Raw genomic sequence first — 21,191 nt, forward strand, 5'->3', positions numbered from 1 at the left:
TGCTGACGGGAGTTTAAGCTCGATTGGGATGACGGCTTCCGTACCGAAGGCTAAAGCAAAGGGGGTCTCCCCCGTAGGTAACCTCTGGGTAGTTCGATACGCCCATAGCACATGATAAAGCTCGTCCACCCAAGTTTCCTTTACTTTTTCAAGCCTTGTCTTAATCTCCTGCAAAAGAGTTCTGTTAGTCACCTCAGCTTCGCCGTTCGTCTGGGGATGGGCTACTGATGTGAAGTTATGGGAGATGTTTAGATCTTCACAGAATTCGACGAATTTTGCTCCCGCGAATTGCCATCCATTATCAGTGATTAGGGTTCTAGGCAAACCGAACCTGCACACGATCGATTTCCAGACGAAATCTTGCACTTTCGCTTCTGTGATTTTTGCTAGTGGTTCGGCTTCAACCCATTTGGTGAAGTAGTCGATCGCTACAAGGAGGAACTTCCTTTGTCCAGACGCCATGGGAAAGGGGCCAAGGATATCCATCCCCCATTGTGCAAAAGGCCATGGGGCACTCAAGGGTGTGAGCTCGGTGGTGGGTTGTCTCTGGACGTTGGCGTATCTCTGGCATCGATCACACTTTTTGACATATTCAATCGAATCATGATGCATCGTTGGCCAGTAATATCCTTGGCGGAGCAGCTTGTGGGATAGAGATCTAGCTCCCAAATGGTTTCTGCAAACTCCCTCGTGTACTTCCCATAAGGCGTAGTCAGCTTCCGAGGGCCGGAGGCATTTCAAGAGGGGCAAGGAGTATGATCTTTTATACAATTTGCCCTCATAAAGGATGTACCGGGAGGCTTGATTTCGGAGCTTTCGAGCCTCCTTCGCATCCTGGGAGAGAACTCCATCTCTAAGATAAGTTATCAGCGGGTCGACCCAGCTGGGCTCGTGGTCGATCTCCATTACGGGCCGCGATTCCTCTGTACTCGGGCGTTTTAGAACTTCAAAGAGGATGCCTCTAGGCAATTCGGCCGGAGCCGACGTCGCCAGCTTGGAGAGAAGATCGGCTCTGGCATTCTCCAGCCTTGGAATCTATCTAATGTTGAAGTCGCTAAAGGCGGGAGCGAGCTCCTTTACCTTCTCAAGGTATTTGGCCATACTGTCTTCCCGTGCTTCGTAATTCCGCTGACTTGCCCCACCACCAGCTGAGAGTCACTGTGCACCCGGAGTTGACTTATTCCAGCTCTCTGGGATCCTTAGTCCTGCGATCAGAGCTTCATATTTCACTCCATTGTTTGTTGCGGGAACTCGAAACGCAGGGGTACTCCGCGATGACCCCCTCTGGGTGACCAAGATCAGGCCTGCGCCTGCGCCCGACATGTTGGAAGATCCGTCCACATAGAGGGTCCAAAAGCGATCGGAGGGATTAGTCTCTTCGTTGGGGGAGTTCGGTTGGGACTTCAGGTCGTCACATTTGCTTTGTTCAAGTTCAGCCTCCTCTGGGATGGTACACTCTACTATGAAATCTGCCAGTATTTGGGCCTTTACTGCTGGTCTAGGTCTGTAGTTGATGTCGAATTCCGTGAGCTCGATCGTCCATTTCGCCATCCTCCCGGAGGTATCTGCCCGGTGCAGGACCGCCTTGATTGGTTGGTCGGTGAGTAGTGTCACGGTGTGCCCTTGAAAGTAGGGTCGGAGCCTCCGAGCTGCAATCAACAAGGCGTAAGTCAGTTTTTCTAATTTGGTGTACCTGGTCTCGGCGTCCCTCAGCGCGCGACTAACGTAGTAGATCGGTCGCTGGACTTTCGCTTCTTCTTTGACAAGGACGGCCACGAGGGCCATGGGAGAGACCGCTAGGTACAAAAATAGTTCCTCCCCAGGTTCAGGCTTTGCCAACAGCGGGGGTGAGCCAAGGTAGCTTCTTAACTCTTCGAACACCTGTTGGCACTCAGAGGTCCAACAGAAATTCTTGGCTGCTTGAGGGTTTGAAAGAAGGGCAAGCATCGTTCGACCGACCTCGCGACGAAGCGATTAAGAGCCGCTATCCTCCCTGTGAGGCGCTGAACCTCCTTGATCGACTTTGGGGCGGTCATCTCCTGGATGGCGTGAATTTTCTCTGGATTGGCCTCAATCCCGGCCCTGATACCATGAAGCCCAGAACTTTTCGAGGTTACCCCGAAAGCGCATTTAGTTGGGTTCAGCTTCATTCTATACTTTCGAAGAGCGTCAAAGGTTTCCTCGAGGTCGGCGACATGATTTCTGGAAGACTTGCTTTTTACAAGCATATCGTCCACGTAGACCTCCATGTTTCGGCCGATCTGCTCCTTGAAGATTTTGTTCACCAGCCGTTGGTAGGTTGCGCCCGCATTCTTGAGGCCGAATGGCATGACCCTGTAACAGTAAAGGCCGTGATTAGTGATGAAAGCTGTCTTTTCTTCATCTTTCGATGCCATTCTAATTTGATTATAGCCGGAGAACGCGTCCATAAAGGTGAGGAGCTCATGGCCTAAGGTCGCGTCCACCAATTAGTCGATTCGGGAAGGGGGTAGCTATCTTTTGGACAAGCCTTATTCAGCTTTTTGAAGTCTATGCACATCCTCCACTTGCCGTTTGCTTTCTTGACTAGAACAACATTGGAAATCCAATCAGGATAATTGACTTCCTTAATGAATCTGGCCTTGAGAGCTTATCCACTTCTTCGGCTATCGCCTTCTGCCTTTCTGGGCCATGACTCCGGATTTTTTCTTTCATCGGTCGATGCTTTGGGTCGACGGCAGATGATGCTCCATGACTTCCGTGTCAATCCCGACATGTCTGCTGGAACCCAAGTGAAAACATCCGCATTCCTTCGTAGAAAATTATAAGATGCGTCCGTACCTCCTCCCCCAGGTTGGAGCCAATTAGCGCCACATGATCCGCGTTCCCATCATTCAAAGGGATTGGTACTAGATCTTCGATTGGGCCGCCCCTCTCTTCAGTGAGGTCATCGCGAGCATCTAGTCCATCGACGGAACAGGGGTCAGCCTGATCGCTTCTTTGCAAGGTAATGTTGTAGCAGTGTCTAGCCAGGGCTTGGTCTCCCCAGACCTCTCCGATCCCCTGGTTGGTGGGGAACTTCAATTTCAAATGGTAGGTCGATATGATAGCTCGGAGAGCATTGAGGCTGGGTGACCAAGGATTGCATTGTAGGCGGATGGCGCCTTTACCACCAAGAAATTCACCAAAGCCCTGGACTGCTTTGGATACTGGCCCGCGGCCACAGTCAAAACTATCATTCCCTCCATCGGAACGGCGTGTCTGGCAAGCCCTGGGGTTGCTCCGGCAAGACCCTCCGACGCTCAAGTCAGTTCTCTGCCTCAACAAGAATGGAGTGCTCGAACAGAGAATTTAGCAGAGTTTTGAGATAAAAGATGATAGCTTATAGAATAACGTATCTGGGCCCCTTTTATAGGCGGAGGAGGCTGTAGCCTGACAGCGACATCCGTAACTGTTTGGCAGTGGGCCGCCCAGAGTCAGGAAGAATTTACTGTGGAGGTAGTGGAGTGGGATCGTGGCTATCACCGTGGCTCCCACGTGGAATCAGTTACGGAGAGTGGAGCGACGTCCGCTGTCGTGACTCGTCAGAGAGTGGTGGAATCGCACAGGATCCGCCGTAAGGAGTGGAGCAGAATCGTGGCCGTTAATACAGCCTGTCAGGGAGTAATAGGGTCGCGTAGGGTCCGCCGCAGGGAGTGGAGCAGTGTTGCCCGTTACCGTGGCCTGCCCGGGAGTGCAGATCCGTCGGCTAAAGTTCGGTAGCGATCGGAGCTGATGACGAAGCCCGGCTCTCGTAGGAGTCCGGGCGGAGTCTTCCTGCAATTAAAGTCAAAGGCGAAGTCCGGCTCCCGTAGGAGTCCGGACAAGGCTTACCGGTAGTTGCTGTCGAGGATGGAGCCCGGCTCTCGTAGGAGTCCGGGTGGAGTCTACTTGCTGTTGAAGTTGTCGGCGGAGTCCGGCTCCTGTAGGAGTTCGGACGCAGTCTGTCTGCAGCCGTTGGAGTCGAGGATGAAGCCCGGCTCCCGTAGGAGTCCGGGCGGAGTCTTCCTGCAATTAAAGTTAGAGGCGAAGTTCGGCTCCCGTAGGAGTCCGGACAAGGCTTACCGCAGCTGATGTTAAGGACGGAGCCCGGCTCCCGTAAGAGTCCGGACGAAGTCTACTTGCTGTTGAAGTTGTCGGCGGAGTCTGGCTCCTGTAGGAGTCCGGACGCAGTCTGTCTGCAGCCGTTGGAGTCGAGGATGAAGCCCGACTCCCATAGGAGTCCGGGGGAGTCTTCCTGCAATTAAAGTCAAAGGCGAAGTCCGGCTCCCGTAGGAGTCCGGACAAGGCTTACCGGTAGTTGCTGTCGAGGATGGAGCCCGGCTCTCGTAGAAGTCCGGGCGGAGTCTACTTGCTGTTGAAGTTGTCGGCGGAGTCCGGCTCCTGTAGGAGTCCGGACGCAGTCTGTCTGCAGCCGTTGGAGTCGAGGATGAAGCCCGGCTCCCGTAGGAGTCCGGGCGGAGTCTTCCTCCAATTAAAGTTAGAGGCGAAGTCCGGCTCCCGTAGGAGTCCGGACAAGGCTTACCGCAGCTGATGTTAAGGACGGAGCCCGACTCCCGTAAGAGTCCGGGCGAAGTCTGCTTGCTGTTGAAGTTGTCGGCGGAGTCCGGCTCCCGTAGGAGTCCGGACGTAGTCTGTCTGCAGCCGTTGGAGTCGAGGATGAAGTCCGGCTCCCGTAGGAGTCCGGGCGGAGTCTTCCTGCAATTAAAGTTAGAGGCGAAGTCCAGCTCCGTAGGAGTCCGGACAAGGCTTACCGGCAGCTGATGTTAAGGATGGAGCCCGGCTCCTGTAAGAGTCCGGGCGAAGTCTGCTTGCTGTTGAAGTTGTCGGTGGAGTCCGGCTCCCGTAAAAGTCCGGACGTAGTCTGTCTGCAGCCGTTGGAGTCGAGGATAAAGCCCGGCTCCCGTAAGAGTCCGGGCAGAGTCTTCCTGCAATTAAAGTTAGAGGCGAAGTCTGGCTCCCGTAGGAGTCCGGACAAGGCTTACCGACAGCTGATGTTAAGGACGGAGCCCGGCTCCCATAGGAGTCCGGACGAAGTCTGCTTGCGGTTGATGTTGCGACGAAGCTCGGCTCCCGTAGGCATCCGGACGGACCTCTTGGAGCCGATTCTGCTGAGGATTCGGCTGTGGGTATTTTATACCCAACACTTACTATCACAGCCTGTTAATGTGGTTCAAAAATTCGGTAAACGCTCTAGAATAGATAATGTGTCAGAAGTCTACCTTTGGCACTGTAGGCTAGGTCATATCAATAAGAACAAGATAAACAGGTTGGCTCAAGAAGGAATTCTTGAAGTTAGTGATTGTGAATCACTTCCAACCTGTGAGTCCTGTCTTCTTGGGAAGATGACCAAGTCACCTTTTACTGGAAAAGGTGAGCGAGCCAGTGAACTCTTAGGTCTGGTACATTCTAATGTATGTGGACCCATGAGCTCAAGTGCAAGAGGTGGATTTTTCTACTTCATAACCTTCACAGATGACCTATCTAGGTATGGGTATGTCTATTTAATGAAGCATAAGTCGGAATCATTTGAAATGTTCAAACTATTCCGAAATGAGGTAGAAAAACAAACTGGAAAGTGTATTAAAACTCTTCGATCTGATCGAGGAGGTGAATACCTTTCCAATGAGTTTCTGACGTATCTAGGGGAGAATGGGATTCTCTCTCAATGGACTCCTCTTGGAACACCACAGCATAATGGTGTGTCTGAAAGGAGGAATCGGACCCTGTTAGACATGGTTCGATCCATGATGGGGTTTGCTGGTCTGTCGATCTCCCTCTGGGGATATGCCTCGAATCGGCTTGTTACCTTCTAAATAGAGTTTCGAGTAAGTCTGTAGCCAAAACGCCATATGAGATATGGATAGGACGTAAGCCAGTACTCTCGCACCTTAGGATTTGGGGGTGTCCGGCTTATGTTAAACGTTTAATTACAGACAAGCTTGGACCTAGGTCTGACAAGTGTAATTTTATAGGGTACCCAAAAGAGACCAAAGGGTATTATTTCTACCTTGCTGATGAGCAAAAGGTGTTTGTCAGCCTTAAGGCAATCTTTTTAGAAAAGGAGTTCCTTAGTGAAGGAACTGTTGCCTCTAAAGTCGAACTTGACAAAGTTCGACAGGTGAAAAAATCGACACATATTACTGAACCTGAACCAGATTTGATTAGATCAAATCTGGAGCCCATTGATTATGCACCCTTAAGGCGGTCTGGTAGAGTACCACATCAACCGGACAGATACTATGGTTTCTTAGTCCGGGATGGTGATCCTGTCGAACTTGATGAAAACGATGAGGATCCGATCACCTACATGGATGCAATGCAGAGACCTGACTCTGAGAAATGGCTAGAGGCCATGAAATCCGAAATGGAGTCCATGAAGGTCAACGATGTGTGGACATTGGTTGACCCACCCGAAGGAGTAAAACCCATAGGGTGTAAGTGGGTCTTCAAAAGGAAGAGGGGCGCAGACGGAAAGATGGAGACCTATAAAGCCCGTCTGGTTGCCAAGGGATATCGTCAATGTTATGGTATAGACTATGACGAGACATTTTCTCCTGTGGCAATGCTCAAATCCATTCGAATTATGCTTGCGATAACTGCCCATCTGGACTATGAAATCTGGCAAATGGATGTGAAGACAGCTTTCCTAAATGGAGAGCTAGATGAAGAGGTGTATATAATACAACCTGAAGGGTTCACATCCACAGATGAGTCTAAGGTGTGCAAGCTACAGAGGTCCATTTATGGACTTAAGCAGGCATCTCGGAGTTGGAACATACGTTTTGATAGGATGATCAAAACGTATGGCTTCATTAAGAACGGAGAAGAACCCTGCATTTATAAGTGGGCTAATGGTCCAGTAGTAGTATTTCTTGTATTGTATGTGGATGACATTCTCTTAATCGGGAATGATGTCCCTGCATTACAGGGAATAAAGATTTGGCTATCGTCACAGTTCTCCATGAAGGATCTGGGAGAAGCTTCCTACATCCTAGGGATGAGGATCTATAGGGATAGATCTAAAAAGTTGCTTGGCTTATCCCAGTCCACGTACATTGATACTATGCTGAAAAGGTTCAGCATGAAAAATTCCAAGAAAGGCTATCTACCGATAGGCCATGGAATTTCTCTCTCGAAGAGGGATTGTCCGACAACACCTCAAGAGAGAGAGCGTATGGGTAGGATTCCATATGCTTCGACAGTGGGATCTATCATGTACGCCATGACATGTACACGACCAGATGTGGCATACTCACTAGGGGTGTGAGTAGATACCAATCTGATCCAGAGAGAATCACTGGAAGGTTGTTAAAACCATCCTGAAGTATTTAAGAAATACTAAGGACCAGTGGCTTATATATGGTGAATCGGACTTGAGACTTATAGGGTTTACAGACTCTAATTTTCAGTCTGATCGCGATGATAGCAAGAGTGTGTCAGGATTTATTTTGACCCTTAATGGTGGGGCTGTCTGCTGGAAGAGTTCCAAGCAGCACACTGTGGCTGATTCAGTATGCGAGGCGGAGTATATTGCTGCATCAGATGCTGCCAAAGAAGCGGTGTGGCTGAGAAATTCATCACCGAGCTCGAAGTAGCACCCTCCCTTGTTGGTCCAGTTCTGCTCTACTGCGATAGCTCTGGAGCCATTGCTCAGGCGAAGGAACCAAAGGCACACCAGCGGACGAAGTATATTCTGCACCGCTACCATCTCATCCGGGAGATTGTGGATCGAGGTGACGTCGACCTTCAGAAGATCGATGGAAAGGAGAACCTGGCCGACCCATTCACTAAACCCGTTGCGGTGAAGGAGTTCAACGACTACAAGTCGAAGATGGGTATTAGATACTGCACCGATAGGCTTTAGGCCAAGTGGGAGATTGTTGGGAATAGTGTCCCAAAGCCAATCGTCAGCCTGTTGACGGTTGTGCTCCTTTTTGTATTAGTACATGAATTATAAATAAATAAAAGTTATTTTGGTATTTTTTCATCACAAATGTTTCATCTTCTAATGAACTCCTGTGTTGTGGTGAAGTCCTTAGGACTATTTAGACTCGACAAAGGAGGATTTGTCGCTTAGTCCTTAAACATGTTCGTGACCAAATGATACATTATTACCAAGGACGACAACGTTTATCGAGCATAGGTCGTTGTGTGCCATATGGGTTGGTTGTCTTCATAACCAAAGAGTGTGGAGACACTGGTATGGCATACAGGTGAGATGTAATGGTACATCTGCACTGAACGTGACCAACTCTGGAGCTATTTCTACTGTCAAGATTTGCTCTGATGGGATATGGGTATAAATGTCCCTCCGACCTGAGACCGCCACGATGACTTGCAAGCAACTCACTGCACTTAGGCACTGGACTACCTGAATTTCTAATTCAGTGACGGAAGGTTGCTGGGTGTAGTCAAGTACTTGACTTGTCGGTGCGTGTGTCAAGATGGGATTGACCACTCCAGTTTAGGAGCTGTGTACAGTCGTGTTTCAATTTAGCAAAACCTTGGCTAGGGTAGTCCTAGTGAGGAGTCACAGGACTAATTGAGTTGAGCACGATTCGGATGATATCATCAGGGTTGACAGTTTAACCCTGAGTCGTCCTAAACACAGGGGTCAAAAGGGATGAATTATACGGTAACCATATTCACGTAGGTTCTGAATGTTGTGATTGTGATTATTCGACCTATCGATTGTCGGGTATCATTGCTAGATGGTCACTTCGATTAGTACAGAAATTGGTTCCTGTGCTACCGGCTTAGGTTCGAACCTGCGGGGTCACACACATTAGAGGTTCCTTTCTGATCTAATGGCTGATTATGAGTCTTATCTATCTGGGACTCTATGATTGAGAATTAGGATTCTCTAATCATGAGTTCCATACATTTTGGGTACGGGGTCAAAATTTTGAATTTCAAATTTTGAATTTGAAATTTGAACTCTTTGATCAGGGTTTCATATCGATGGTCTCTGATGCCTAATTGCCCATCGGATTTGGACTCAATATTTATGAGAGATTTAATTAGTGATTTAATCACTAATTAACTCAATTTGATTGAGTAATTATTTTTGGATCAAGTCCAATTGAATTGGATTCAGTTTGGATTGACCCGATTAGGTTAAATGTTGACCTAATCGCTAAGGTGGTTTAGTCTCTGATTTGATCAGGAATTAGGTTTAGTTAATTTCTAATTTGATTAGGATTTTATTGAGCCTAATTAAGCCTAATTATGTTGGGTTTAATCTGGTCTAATTGTGCTTAACCTATTTTAAACTAGGTTGGCTCAATTTGAATCAAACCACCTTGTTTTAAATTCTCTGCGACACCCAACTTCCTTGCACCCATTTGAATTCACGAGAAGAAACTTCTCGTAAAATTTTTCTCATGCAAAACCCTTCCCCACGCCCTGATTTGTGTGCCATATGGATGGATAAAATAATTAGTTAGCCATTCAAATTCAAAGCATGTTTGAATTTGAATAGATAACTTATCACTTGCCCTTTCATCCTTATCCATTTTGTGCGCCACATTACTTACACGAGAAAAGGTTTCTCGTGAAACATTTTTCACACACAAAGATCCACGCCCCTTCTCTTCTCATGCCAAAAGGATAGGGATAAGTTGGTTTTTGTTTGAATTCAAATTTGATTTGAATTCAAATGTGTAACCTCTTATCTTTATCCTCTCACGCGGATAAGACACGTTCGATGTTGTTTTAAAAAGAGGAGAAAGGTGGGACGTGCGTAAAAATTTTAGGAGAGAAACTTTGGGGCGTGAGGAAGGCTTCTGCGCAGGTGAAGGTCCAAAACCTTCCGAGAGAAAAAGAAAGAAAAGAGAGAAAATTGGGCGCAGGGTTTTTGGTATGTACCCTAGGGTTTCTACCTAGGGTTCGGGAAGTGAGATTGGTGTGCCACGAGTGTCGTGAGTCCATCAAATTTTAGGGAGAGATCCATCAGCCTCTCAAGCAATTGTGCAGATGATCTGGAGTATCCGAGAAGTCAGCACACATCGATCGAAGGAGTTCGATCAACATCTGCCATCAAAAGGGTAAAATCACGAACTAGCATTCGTGAGGAGCTGATCAGACGGGAGCTTTGTGTGGATGATCCACAGAGGTCAGACATTTATTTGGCTGCAACGTGATGATCAGAGCCCCCGACGATGATCAGATTGCGATGATCGACTACCCACAAAAGGTGATGTGTTCTGAACACAGTACTGTAAAAGGTTTACTGATTTAAATTTGAATTTCAAATTTAAATGCATGCTGTTGTATCATATTTAGATTCTAGTGTAGAGTTAATTAGTATTAATTAATAAGATTAATTAATAATTCTACTATAAAATAGTAATTTTAAAAAGTTTTAAAATTACCATTTTGCCCCTGCACTAAATTTTTGCTTCACCTCCACGGTGGCTTCCGAATGGCTCTTTCTCAACCTGTGAAGTTCGTCATCCATCTTCTTTGATTTCTTCATTAGATGACAAACTTTCCTTCTGAGATCTCAGATCATCGACTTCAGAGGAATCCCCTGTGGTAGGGGAAGAGCTTCGGTAGGGCATTATTGTTGAGAAACAAGAGCGTCACAACAAAATCAGTGTAAGAAAATAAAAAAAAAAGAGAAGAAAAAGGATGTTGAATAAGAAAAAGGAGCTCTCTGTAAAGAAGAATCTGATTTCATTGATTAAATAGTTATTAAGTACAAGAGAACGAGGAAAAATCGCAACAAAGAAAAAAAAATACAAAATTAGAGGTTTTGGACCTCTGGGGCAGAAGTGGAGGAGCTCGGTGCCCTCGGAAGGTCGGTCGTGGCAGTCGTGGCAGTTGAAGAAGTCCCAACTGGAGGGAGACCAACGGTGGCCTCGGAAGGTCCGGCTTCATCCTCGGACGCTTCATCCAGGAAGCCGAGGTTGAGTTCGAAAAATTTCCCGACCATCTTCTCCTGGCAAAGCTCAAAGCCTTTGATGAAGGTGGCCTGACCAAACTAGACTTTAGATCCCTCATCTCGGAGGAGGTCTTGAATTCCTCCACTGCTCGGACCCTTGCCTCCGAGACTAGGGTTAGGATCTGCGCCTTCAGCTCAGAGACCTCGGCCTCTGTCTTCTTTCTTTCCTCCTCCAAGGTGGCCCTCAGATCTGCCAAGGTTTGTCCCTCCTTCTGCAGTGCCTCTCAGAGACTCACAACTTCGGCGACCTTCTCCTCGAGATGGGCAGCTTAGCCTGGCGACCTTCCTCCGTCTGGGCTGCTTCCTTCTTGGCGTTATTTATCGCCTCGATGTTGGTGATGAGCTGGTGTCCAATCTGCAAGAACAGCCAAGAAGTCAATATGAAAGCTAAGGGATAAGCTAAGTAAAGAAGCGAAAGGAAGGAAAAAATAAATCGACCTACTTCGAGAAAGGACCCCAGAGAGTCCCAGACCCGCTGTTCAGGATCGGCATGGACACTCCTGTAGACGATCTCGGGCAGGATGCACCCATCGACCAATCTTTTTATTAAGTCCCTATTATTGAAGGGATTCTCCCCCGGATCCTCTTCGAAGCTGTCGGCCCTCTGACGGCGGTCCTGCTGCTGCGGGTCTTGCGGGCCAATGTCTTCTTTCTCCTCCTCCTTTCGACCCCCGGTGCCTCCTCGTGATGAGCCTCTGGAGTGGAAACCTCGACGGGGGGCTTCTTGAAGAGGCTCGGGGGATTGCGGGCTTAACGTCAGAGGGGGCATCGACGGCAATGGCCACCTAGGCAGCACGGTCGAGCTCGTCTCCCCTACCCTTGCCTTCTTCGCTGACCCAGAAGTCGCGGCGTCTTTCCTCTTGTGGGTCTTGAGACCCTTGGCTAGCATCCGAGCTGCGTCTGCGTCCATATCTACAATGAAAGAAGATCGGCACAGCTTAGAAAAAGAACAAGAAGAAAGGAGAAATAGGAATGACTAAAAAAAAAAAAAAACTGACAGGATTGAGAGGGCTTAGGCCGACGTTAAATAAGAGTGGCTCCTTCAGGAGGTCGGAGAGGAGAGAGCTGGATAAGCCTCAAGTTTATTGGAGGCTTCAAGGTCGTCCCTTCCCAGGCTAGAAGTCTGACGGATGGAATCCCTCAGGGAGCCCCAGGGGGGCAACCTCAGCTCCAAGATCGGGCATCGAACGTAGAAGTACCTCTCCTTTCAGTTGTGGATAGAAGAGAGGGCACCTTTCAGCAACCCCTTTCTATCAACTGGGGGGAGAAGTACCACTAGTCCTTTGCTGAGGGGTGACGCTTGAAAGTATAAAAATTTCTAAACAAAAAAAGGGTTGGCCGAACTTCAGCTAAACGACAGAGGAAAAGAAATCCTATCAGAAACTTAAAAGAGTTGGTGCTATAGAAACTAGAGAAATATTTAAAAAATAAAAAGAGTAACAACAAAAGGTGGAAGTGGAAGTCGAAGTTCGGTGCGAAAAGCTTCTTGGTATAAGTAGAAGCAGCCAGGGGGAGGGGTGCTAGCCCGACCAGTTGGCCTGGGAAGCTCCAGCTTATACTCTGGAGGAACCCCATACTGAATCCTAATCAGTGAGAGTTCGTCCGGAGTCAAAGAGTTGGGAATGGTGTCTGGTACAAAGATCGGATGAGGTCCATCTATAGAACTAAGATTTTGGAGACTGGAACAAACGAACTCCTAGAACTGCTAGAGGAGGAAGTGTTGGAGGATATTTTGAATCAAGTGAAAACCCTAAAAAATCCTGAAAAAATTGAAAAAAATAAGAAACAGGGCGCTCATGAAAAATCGAACAGGCGAAATGCAAAGGAGGAAAAATAAAAGAATAGCAAGAAAAAAAAAAGAGGGGGTTATGAAACTAACCTAGGCTGGTCCAAGAGATGCAGAAAGGTAGCGAGGGTGATGGGGGTCGATCCAAAGAGCGCCTAAGACGAGAGGGACGCTGGAGGAGGACGAAACTCTCGGGAAGAAGAAGGGACCGAAGAAAATCTCAGGCAAAGTGAAACCTCTGAAGGAGGGGGCGGGTTTAAATAGGCAATGGGGTCCGACGCAATAATGATTGCAGATCTCCTCTGGCCGATCTACAACCACTGCATGTCCCACTCATCATGGCAGGCGGCTGACGACTGATAGAATCATTATTGCGCCGTACCTAGAGCAATGCTCCAGCAAAAATTTCAAAAAAAAATTTTCGGATCATCTCGATTTGAAAAGACTCCAGCACCAGTGCACCAAATGCCAAAATATCTGGAAACAATCGAGTACGAAAATCGAGGAAGGAACTTTGGCTGTGAAAATTTTTCTATACTTCATTCGGAACCCGAACTCGAAAGTAAGAGAACTGATGTTGGGTATAAAATAACCCCAGCCGAAGTTCGTAAGAGGCTGACCCTCCCAGGGCTCTTCCGGCTTCTGACCTTGTGCGGTGTCTTTCTGAACCTCCCCAACCGTCCGAGCTTCCACAATACCATCCGAACTGTTGGAACCAGATCTAGGGTTTCAGGGTTAGATCTTGAAACTTTTTCAAGATCATACAGCGGAAGACTAAAATAAATCAAAATTTATTTTCTAAAATCAGAGAATCTCTAGATCTAAGATCCTATTACATGATTATTATATAGCATTAAATCAGAAATTAAAATATATAAATAAGCATGAACTACATGTTGATCATATCAACATATTTTTATACCACATCTAATGTATGTATTAAACAATAGATCAGATCTATTATCTTGCAAGTTAGACGCTCTAACCTCACTGATCTGGGCTTAAGGATGATGTTGCAAGCCGCACATGCATCTAGCCTCTAGGAGTCATCCACACGAGCCCACGAATCTCGATCAGAAGTCCTGCTTCAGAAATCAGCACAGTATGCTAGTACTACGCTGATCCTTCTTTGATGGTTGATCAGGTGCCTCCTTCTTCTTGATTTGGACTCTTCCAAAGATGGAAAGTAGAAAGAGGAGTTTCAATCTGAGACACTCTCAGAAAACTCAAGATGGAGGGAGGAAAGATATGAAAACTAAAAAACCCTAGAAGAAGACCCTCTTCTTCTTCTTCACATTTTTCTCTTAGACACCCTAACTTGCATCTTTTATATCTCCACGACCCAAAGGTATTTCTCTTAATTTTTGGATGGAAAAAAGGTCTCTCAAATCTCTGACTTCTTCTAAAATTTCACAAAGAAACTCATCTTATATAAAGAGATATGATAGAGTCCTTGTCTAGGTCAAACACCTAGTCAAGGCTTATCCAAACATGGCAAGTTAAGGGGCGCCCAACTCTTGAGCACCTCCTCCATATTTTTGTGCATGGATCATCAGAAAAGGATGCATAATGTAAACTCTAAAAGCCATGAAAATTCCAAAAAAAAAATTGGATAAATTGATGCAAAATTGAAAGAGTTTTGGATTTCTAAAACTCTATCTCATAGAATTCGAAATCCAAACTTATTCCTTTTTTACTTGATCCAAACCACCTTTCATGTAAGAAAGAAGAGAGGAGACCTTTTGTGAACGTGGGAGAGATCTGGGAGAGGGCTTTTGTCACACAAAATAAGTGGAGATTGGTGTTGAATAAGAGAGAGGGCGTGGAGTAGGCTTATGTGGTGCAAGGTGGAATCCTAGTCTTACTAGGATTCTATCTCATGACTTGTTTTAATTTGGTTTCTCAAACCAAATCAAACCAAAATTAGATCAACCTAATTAAAATAGGTCTTAACCTAAATAAAAACTTAATTTAATCAGATTAAATTATATTTAAATCTGATTTAATTTTTTAATCAAATTAGAAATTAGATTGACCCAATCCTAGTTGAACTAGGACTAGTTTTTCCTTGCACTTGGCTTATCCAATAAACCAATTGGACTTGATCCAATCAAGCCCAAACTAAATCTAATTAAATTATATTTAATCAGACTTAATCTCAGCCCATTAGCTTAATCAAATTAAGCCAATTAGCAATCAAATTGCTAATCGATCCTCCTGCAACACTTGCACTGGGTTAAATGTCAATCGTATTGATCATTTAACCCTAGAATGATTCTTAATCATTGATCAACCATCCGATCGGATCATGAACTCTAATGTGTGTGACCTCATAGGTCCGAACCTAAGCCGGTAGTATAGGAATAAATTTCTATACCAATCGAAGTGACCATCTAGCAATGGTACCCGACGACTGGATAGGTCGAATGTGTAGAACAACATCCTTAGAATCCATACGGATATAGTTTTCATATAATTCATCTCCTTGACCAAAATGATCATAGGACACCCCAGAGTTCAACTGTCAACTCTGATCAGGTTATCCACATTGTATTTCAAAATATCAAATCCATCTGATGGATTACCCTGGCCAAGGTTTTGCTAAATTGAAATACAGCGACTCATTCTTCTCCAACTCTTGGAGTGGTCAATCCCATCTCGATCACACTCTGACTTCGCAAGTACTTGACTGTGCCCAGAAGCCTTCCGTCTCTAAATTAGAAATTCAGTTAGTCCAGTACCAAAGCACAGTGAGTTGCTTGCAAGTCACTGAGGCGATCTCAGGTCTAAGGGACACTTATACCTATATCCCATCAAAGACATTCTCGACAGCAGAATGCTCTGGAGTTGGTCACGTTCAATGATGATGTACCTTTACATCTCACCTGTATGCCATACCAGTATCTCCACACTCTTTGTTTAAGAGGACAACCAACCCATATGGCCTACAGTGACCTATGCTCGATAGAAGCTGTTGTCCTTATTAACAGCCTATCATTTGGTCGTGAACAGTTTTAAGGACTAATCGATAAATCCTCTCTTTATCGAATCTAAATAGTCCTAAGGACTTCATCATAACAACGGAGTTCATTAGAAGATGAAAGCTTATGATGAAAATGCCAAATATATTTTATTTATTAACAAATCAATTACAATACTTGGTTGCTCAACCGTCAACAGCTTGATGATTGGCTTTTTGGGACACATTTTCCAAAACTCCCACTTGTCCTAAAGCCACTCGGCACAGTATCTAATACCCATCTTCGACTTGTGGTTGTCGAACTCCTTTATCGCCAGGGCTTTAGTGAAGGGGTCGGCTAGGTTCTCCTTTCCGTCGATCTTCTGAAGGTCGACGTCACCTCGATCCACGATCTCTCAGACCAGGTGGAAGCGGTGCAAGATGTGCTTCATCCGCTGATGTGCTTTGGGTTCCTTCACCTGAGCTATGGCACCAGTGCTGTCGCAATAGAGCAGGACTGGACCATCGAGGGAGGGTGCTACTCCGAGCTCAGTGATGGATAGCTTCTTTCGCGGCATCCGATGCTACGATGTACTCCGCTTCATAAACAGAGTCTGCCACAGTATGCTGCTTGGAACTCTTCTAGCAGATGGCTCCACCATTCAGAGTAAAGATATAACCCGACACGCTCCTGCTGTCATCATGGTCAGATTGAAAGCTAGAGTCTGTGAACCCCACAAGTTTAGATCTGACTCACCATAAACCAACCTTTGGTCTTTAGTATTTCTTAAATACTTAAGGATGGCTTCAACCACTTTTCAGTGGTTTTCTCCAGGATCAGATTGGTATCTACTCACTACTCCTAGTGAGTATGCCACATCTGATCTTGTACATGTCATAGCGTACATGATAGATCCCACGGCTGAAGCATATGGGACTCTACTCATATGCTCTCTCTCTTCAGGAGTTATCGAACAATCCTTCTTAGAGAGAGAAATTCCTTGGCCTATCGGTAGATAGCCCTTCTTGGAATTTTCATGCTGAACCTCTTCAGCACAGTGTCTATGTACATAGACTGGGATAACTCAGTATCCTTTTAGATCTATCCCTATAGATCTTCATCCCTAGGATGTAGGATGCTTCACCCAAGTCCTTCATGGAGAACTGTGATGACAACCAAACTTTTATTCTCTGTAGTGCGAAGATGTCATTCCCGATTAAGAGAATGTCATCCACGTACAAGGCAAGGAATACCACAACTGGACCATTTGCCCATTTATAGATGCAGGGCTCTTCTCCATTCTTAATGAAGCCATACGTTTTGATCACCTTATCAAAATGCATGTTCCAACTCTGAGAAGCTTGCTTCAATCCATAAATGGATCTCTGAAGCTTGCACACCTTGGACTCATCTGTGGATGTAAATCCCTCAGGTTGTATCATATACACCTCTTCGGTCAGCTCTCCATTCAGGAAGCTGTCTTTACATCCATCTGCCAGATCTCATAATCCAGATGGGCAGCTATTGCAAGCATTATCCGAATGGATTTGAGCATTGCCACAGGAAAAAATGTCTCGTCATAGTCAATACCATAATGTTGACGATACCCCTTGGCAACCAGACGGGCTTTATAGGTCTCCACCTTTTTGTCTGTGCCCCTTTTCCTTTTGAAGACCCATTTACACCCAATGGGTTTAACCCCTTCAGGTGGGTCAACCAATGTCCATACATCGTTGACCTTCATGGACTCCATTTCGGATTTCATGGCTTCAAGTCATTTCTCGAAATCAGGTCTCTGTATTGCATCCATATAGGTGATCGGATCCTCATTATTCTCATCAAGTTCGATGGGATCACCGTCCCGAACTAAGAAACCGTAGTATCTGTCCGGTTGACGCGGTACTCTATCGGATCGCCTTAATGGTGCAGGTACATTGGACTCCGGATCTGATCAAATCATATCCGACTCAGGTTCAGCTATTAGTGTCGGTCCTTCTACCTGTTGAACTTCATCAAGTTCAACCTTAGAGGCAACGGTTCCTTCACCAAGAAACTCTTTTTCTAAAAAGATTGCCTTAAGGCTGACGAACACCTTTTGTTCATTAGCATGGTAGAAAAAAATATCCTTTTGTCTCTTTGGGGTACCCTATGATGAATATTTATCAGACCTAGGTCCAAGTTTGTCTGTGACTAATCGTTTGACATAGGCCGGGCACCCCCAGACCCTAAGGTGTGAAAGTGCTGGCTTACGTCCCGTCCATATCTCATATGGAGTCTTAATTATAGACTTACTTGGAATCTTATTTAATAGATAACAGGCCGATTCGAGTACATATCCCCAGAAAGATATCAGCAAGCTAGCAAAAACCCATCATAGATCGGACCATGTCTAACAGAGTCCGATTCCTCCTTTCAGACACACCATTATGCTGTGGTGTTCTTGGAGGAGTCCATTGGGAGAGAATCCCTTCTCTCTTAGATATGTGAGAAACTCACTAGAAAGGTATTCTCCTCCTCGATCAGATCGAAGAGTTTTAATACTCTTCCCAATTTGTTTTTCTACTTCACTTCGGAATCGTTTGAACGTTTCAAATGAATCCGACTTATGTTTCATCAGATAGATATATCCATATCGGGATAGGTCATCCGTGAAAGTTATGAAGTAGAAATATCCACCTCTAGCACTGGTGCTCATGGGCCCGCATGCGTCAGTATGTACTAGGCCCAAGAGCTCAGTAGCTCTCTCACCTTTTCCAGTAAAAGGTGACTTGGTCATTTTACCAAGTAGACAGGACTCACAGATTGAAAGTGATTCACAATCACTGACTTCGAAGATTTCCTCTTCAGTCAACCTGTTTATTCTGTTCTTGTTTATATGACCTAGCCTACAGTGCCATAAGTAGATATCTGACACACTATCTAATCTAGGGTGCTTGCCAGTTGAATAGACTCTTATCAGGCTTGATCTTTTTGGTCTGGCTCTGCACTGATGTCCCAGCCTGAACTTGCACCTTCTTCACTTTCTTCTTCTTGTTCTTCTTCCCTTTCTTAAAAGGTCGAGAACCAGAAGACGAACCTCCCACTAAGTTCACCGACTCCTTGTGAAGTTGGTGATCCTTCTCAAAGTTTTGAAGCAACCCCAATAACCCGTGGTAGTTCTCTTCAGGCTTTGTCATTCTATAATGAGTGAGGAATGGGAGATAAGACTTGGGCAGCGAGTTCAGTATTGCATCTTTCCCAAGCTGCTCATGCAAGGAAAAGCTGAGCTTGCTCAATCGTTCCATCAGCTCGATCATGTACAATACATGATCAGTGACAGAGGCACCATCTCGCATTTTGGCGTTGAAGATGGCACAACTAGTCTTGTGCCTCTCCACATCATCAGGTGTGCCAAAGACATCCTCCAACACTTGAAGCATGTCCTTTGGCTGAGCTGTCTCGAATCTATGACTGAACTCGTCGCTCATGGCAGCTAGCATGATACAGCACACCGTGGTCCGATCACTGAGCCACTTCTGGTAAGTGTCTCTGACTATTCCACATGCATTGACAGCTGGCTCCTCAGGTGCAGGATCCATTATCACATATAGGATCCGTTCATGCTCCAGGACTATCTTCAACTTTCGATACCAGCTACCAAAGTTGGGTCCCACCAACTTATCATTGTCCAACAATGATCGGAGCGATAGGAAAGTGGCCATATTTGCACAAAGGAGAACCATAACCTAATTAGTAATTGATTCATTAAACCTAAAGATTTGGACTTTAATCAAAAGGTTTCTCCCACTATTTTATTTGAATTGGTAGCCTCTACCTCCAATTCGAGGAATTACCCTAATTCCTTAGTGGGTACTAGAATCCACTTAGACTGCACACAAGCCCAACTTTGGTTGGCCAACCCATGTACATCTAAGGGTAGGTTCATAACCAATTATTTCTCTAAACAATTTCTGGTAATATTAATTTTGCCCCAAAAACCTAATCAGTAGGCTTTGGCCTCCACTGTAAGGATCCGGTTAGGTCCAACCATTAACATGATCATACTTGATGTATCTAACCAACGAATGATTAAGCCCAACTTTGGTTGGCTCACCTAACCACCATTAGAGAGACACTTCCAAGTCGTCATATGATGAGTGATAATTCCATTAGTCAACAAGCACGAGGCCTTTGGGTCTGCAATGATTATTGAGCTAATGGACTCATTATCAAACACCTTAATGGGAGGCTATGACTCAGTTATCTCCATAACTTTATCATTTTAAGGACCTAATAATTTTAGAAGATTTAAATAATATAGAGGATGAGGTCAGATGAACCAGCTTATCATGATCCTCCCACTGGCTTCACCAAGTCAGCTTAAGGGAGACCATTAAAAGGGCTGGTCTAGGAGCACCTAAATCAGTCACACTGATTTACCTAGCTGACATGGGTCAGCTTGAATAGTCAAGTGATCCGATCAAAATATAATTTCACCAAGAGGCCAGATAAGTTCGATCAGTGGGAGGGTCTGCCAAAGCTTGCCTTAGACATCATCAAAAATGGCCAGGTAAGCGGGCTCCCAATTAAAAACCACCGATCTGATTTACCTTAGACACCAACTGGTTTAATTAGTTTCGATTAGATTAGCCTAACAGTTCGTGCTAGACCACTTAGCCAAGAATCAAGTCCATTTGGTTCTCGTTAAAGACATGGACTTGACCAACTACAACTATTGTAATTGATCTAGAGAATCCTTGACCTAATCTAAGACAACAATTGATTAGATTTAGTCAATTCTCTAATTAAGTCCATCTTTAATCTAACCATAGGTCTAACCCAATTAATGGACCTAATTCTCACTAACCCATTAACCCAATGTGTTATGGTTTGTGTCTTAGGTTCTTCAATTCACAATCCTAGAACCTAATCAAACAACTTCTTAATTCTTAATTAAGTTTTGGGCTGAGGGTTGGGTTCGGCTTTTCAAAAAATAATTTTCATATTTGTAAAATAATTTTACAATATGATTCTATCAACCATATTGTATGTTTGATTCAGAATCAAGATGCAAGTGAAATAAACATGAAACTACTTTAGATCTAATCTAAACAGGTTCATGTAATTGAAAAGTTTCAACTTTAAACAATTTCTTTGCATAAAAATTATTAACAAAGAGATTTTATTTCAGATTTAAATATCTTTTAAATCTAATAAATTATAAATTTAATCTAGATCATATCTAACAAATTTATAATTAAAGATAGATCTACACAAACTAGGACAACCTTTGCACTGTAAGGGGTAAATCTTACAGCAGGACAACCTTGCAGTTCGTGATTGATCTAAAATTTTAATTTTAGATTTAATAATTAGATAATAAATTAGATCTAATCTAAGAAATAATCTAAGCATATATAAATAATCATGTAATAAAGAACCTAGGCTCTGATACCAATTGTAGGAACCAGATCTAGGGTTTTAGGGTTAGATCTTGAAA

Source organism: Elaeis guineensis, chromosome 3 (assembly GCF_000442705.2).
Source record: "Elaeis guineensis isolate ETL-2024a chromosome 3, EG11, whole genome shotgun sequence".
NCBI lineage: Eukaryota > Viridiplantae > Streptophyta > Magnoliopsida > Arecales > Arecaceae > Elaeis > Elaeis guineensis.